Raw genomic sequence first — 4,642 nt, forward strand, 5'->3', positions numbered from 1 at the left:
GGGCAATGCAGCCTTTCCAGGCCACAGAGGAAGACAATGCAACCAGTCCTGATGAGACATGATAGGCTAGGGTCAAATAGAAGGGGAGGAGGATCTCCCCTATTAATGGACTATGATAGGGGCATAGACATAGAAGAGGGAAGAAGGGTGGGATTGGAAGGAGAAGAAGGAGTGGGCCACAGCCAGGATACAAATTGAATACATTTAACAAATGATAATAAAAAGAATTAATTAATTGATTAAAAATTATTCCATTGGTATCTATGACTTTACAGATATTATACATTTATTTTTTAACTCAAGTATGACTTGAAAATTATGGCAATTTGGGTAACTTAGCAGTGGGTTATAAATCCATAGATTTGTAGATGAGAACTGGGGTGTGTACATGCTAAGGCATTTACCAAGAGCATTCCTGGATGTAGGCGTAAGAGGTGGACTATGTAAACCAGCCTCTACTACTCCATGAGCTCTCTGTACTATATAGTGATTTTTTTTTCCATTAGACAAGCAAGCTTTTTGTGTCTACCATGAATCATTCCTAAAGACAATGATAATCTTGTATTCTTATTTTCTTTTGCCAAATACTCCAATCATAATTTAGATCTGCAGAGTCATAGAAACCCCTTCACAATGCTTGTTCCTTATAGTGTGGCTATTAGAGTCAGTGGAACATGGAAGAAGCAGTAAAATGCCTTATAATTGTTTGAAATATGTTCTTGAACAAGATAGGGCACCATGGGATCTCTCTTCATGTTCTACCCATGATGAGAATGGTTTGGCTCTTCTATATGATCCTCAGAAGCTTAAAAGGAAAAGGTTCCCCTGATGGTCAAAAAGCTTTTTTCTCTTTTCAAATTGATTTATTGGGTATTTGTTACAGTAATAGCTGACTAACACACCAACCACCCTCATGGCTTCATCAACATTAAAAATGTAGTTCTTAATCAATTCTGTTAACTTCTATCGGTGGTGAGATTTAATATGATTAAATGGCAAATAACAGTCATACTAAAGGAATTGTAAAGAGTTAAGCATGGGAAGAACAACACCTGTTTGCCAACCCAACCTAACCCTTCTCTATGACACACATACATATAGCCACTAAAAGATTCAAGTATTCTTTATTTTTGTAGTTTCCTCTTTTAATCTTAATTTTTATTTATTTATTTTACATCCCAGTCATAGCTTCCTCACTCCTCTCCTCCCCATCCCACTCTCCCTTCTTGTTTCCTCTCTCCCACCTCCCTTACTCCTCAGAAAAGAGAAGCCCCCCACCCTACACCCAACCCAACCATATCAGGTGTCATCAGGACTGATTGCATTCTCTTCCACTGTAGCCTAGCATGGTATCCCTGCCAGGGAAAAGTGGTCAAAAGTCAGGCAACAGAGTCCATTTTGGAGTCAGCCTCCATTCCTCCTATTATTGAACACATATGAGAATATAGCTGTCCATCAGCTACATCTGTGTAAAGGGGCCTAGGACCAGTCCATGTAATTGATATTTTTATTATTTTAATTTTTAATTAATTTATTTTTATTGATTAAAGATTGTTCAGTTTGTATTCCAGCTATAGCCCCCCTCCTTCATTCATTCCAAATCCTACCCTCCCTACCTCATCTCCTCCCATGACCCTCCCCAAGTCCACTGACAGAATAGATCCTCCTCCCTTCTCTCTGACCCTAGCCTATCAGGTCTTATCAAGACTGGCTGCATTGTCTTCCTCTGTGGCCTGGTAAGGCTGCTCTTCACTCAGGGGGAGGTATTCAAAGAACCAGCCACTGAGTTCATGTCAGAGACAGTCCCTGTAGCCCTTAAGAGTACCAACTTGGAGACTCTGCTGCCATAGGCTACATCTGTGCTGGGGTTCTAGATTATCTCCATGCATGGTCCTTGGTTGGAGTATCAGTCTCAGAAAAGACCCCTGATATTTTGGTTCTGTTACTTTTCTTGTGGAGCTCCTGACCCCTCCAGTTCTTTCTATCTCCCCCTACTTTCATAAAATTCCCTGCACATTGCCCAAAGTTTGGCTATGAGCCTCAGCATCTGTTTTGATACCTTGCTGGGTAGTCTTTCAGAGGCCCTCTGTGGTAGGCTCCTGTCCTGTTCCCTATTTTCTCTCTTTTCTGATGTCCATCCCATTTGCCTTTCTGAATAAAGATTGATCATCTTACCCAGGGTCCTCCTTCTTGTTGAACTTCTTTAAATGTACAGATTATAGTATGTTTATCTTCTACTATATGTCTAATATTCACTTATAGTGAATATATACCATGTGTGTCTTTCTGCTTCTGGGATACCTCACTCAGGATGATCTTTTTTAGTTCTCACCATTTGCCTGCAAATTTCGTGATTTCCTTGTTTTTAATTGCTGAGTAGTATTCCATTGGGTAAATGTACAATTTCTGTATCCATTCATCAGTCAAGGGACATCTGGGTGGTTTCCAGATTCTGGCTATTATGAGTAAAGCTGATTTGAACATGGTTGAGCAAATGTCCTTGCTGCATACTTGAGCATATTTTGGATATATGCCTAGGAGTGTTATAATTGGATCTTGAGGAAGCACTATTCCTAATTGTCCAAGAAAGCACCAGATTGATTTCCAAAGTAGTTGTACAAGATTACATTCACAACAGCAATGGAGGAGTGTTTCCCTTTCTCCACATCCTCTCCATTATGTATTGTCACTTGAGTTTTTTATCTTAGCCATTCTGATGGGTGTAAAGTGAAATTTTGGAGTAGTTTTGATTTGCATTCCCCTAATGACTAAGGATGTTGAACATTTCTTTAAGTGTTTCTCTGCCATTTTATATTCCTTTATTGAGAATTCTCTGTTTATCTCTGTACTTTTAATTGGATTACTTGATTTGTTGCTCTTTAACTTCTTGAGTTCTTTATATATTCTGGGTAATAACCCTCTGTCAGAGATAGGGTTGGTGAAGATCCTTTCCCAGTTTGTAGGCTCTTGTTTTGTTCTGATGACAGTGTGTCCTTTGCTTTACAGAAGCTTCCTTAAATTCAATGAAAATGAAGGCACAAATTACCCAAACTTATGGGACACAATGAAAGCAGTGCTAAGTGAAAATTTCATAGCACTAAGTGCCTCCAGAAAAAAGTTTGAGACATTCCTTAGAAGCAATTTAACGGCACACCTAAAAGCCCTAGGAAAAAAAAAAGGAGACACACCCAAGAGGAGTAGATGATTGGAAATAATCAAACTCAGAGCTGAAATCAATAAATTGGAAACAAAGAAAACAATTCAAAGAATCAATGAGACCAAAAGCTGGTTCTTTGAGAAAATCAACAAGATAGACAAACTCTTAGCCAAACTAACAGGCAGAAAGACACTATCCAAATCAACAAAATCAGAAATGAAAAAAAGGACATAACAAGAAACACTTAGGAATACATTTGGGTCCTTCTATCCTTCCTTCCACTCTTCCACAAGACTCCCCATACTCCACCCAGTGTTTGGCTGTGGGACCCTTCAATTATTTCCATCAGCCTGCTGGGTGCAACCACTCAGAGGACAGCTATTCTATGATCCCATGTGCAAGCAGAGTAGAGTATCATTAATCATGTCATAGCTTGGCTGTCTCCCGTGAGGTAAGTCTCAGGTCAGCTAGTCATTGGTTGGATATTCCCTCCATCTCTCTCTGCTCTATTTCTGTCCATGCATATATTATACCCAAGATAAAATTTGTGTCGATGTTGTGGATAGCTTGGCATGCCCTCCCTCTACTAGGAGTCTTGTCTAGTTAGAGGGTGTCCTCTTCAGTCTCCATGTTCCCCCATTGCTAGGAGTTATAGTGAGAGTCACATCAATATCCTACCATTTCTTTTTCTTCATCTTGTCTCAGAGATGCCCCCTCCTTCCATTTCTCTTCTCTCTCCAAGCCCTCTGGTCTCCTGCCCTCGCTCTCCCCACATCTGCTACTCACCCTCATTTTCTTCCCAGCTCTCTCAGCTAGCCTATTTCAGCTCTTCAACCACTTCTACTTTCTATGCTATTTCAACTTCTGAGTGGGAATTAAGCATCCATCCCTTGGGGTGTTACTTATCTTCTTTGGGTTTGTGAATTATAGTATGACTATCCTGTATTCCATGGCTAAAATCCACTTATAAGTCAGTATACACTATGTATGTATTTTGGGGTCTGAGTTACCTCACTCAGGATGGTGAGGTATTTCCATTTCTACCCATTTGCCTGCAGATTTTAATGATTTCCTTTTTGTTACTACATTGTGTAATTGTACCACAATTTCTTTATACATTCTTCAGTTGAGAGACATCTAGGTTGTTTCCAGATTCTGGATATTAAGAATAAAGCTGCTATGAATATAATTGAGCAAGTTTCCTTGCAGTATGGTAGAACATCTTTTGGATATATACTCAGGAGTGTTATAGCTGGGTCTTGAGGTAGAGCTATGCCTAATTTACTAAAAAAGTGCCTGATTGATTTCCACAGTTGTTGTACAAGTTTACATTCCCACCAGCAATGGAAGAACATCTCCCTTTATCCACATCCTTGCCATGATGTGCTGTCACTTGTGTTTTGGATCTTAGTCATTGTGATGGGTGTAAAATGGACTCTCAGAGTTGTTTTGGGTTTGCATTTCCCTAATGGCTAAGGACATTGA

This window comes from Psammomys obesus, unplaced genomic scaffold (genome assembly GCF_907164565.1).
Source record: "Psammomys obesus unplaced genomic scaffold, mPsaObe1.curated_primary_1811, whole genome shotgun sequence".
NCBI lineage: Eukaryota > Metazoa > Chordata > Mammalia > Rodentia > Muridae > Psammomys > Psammomys obesus.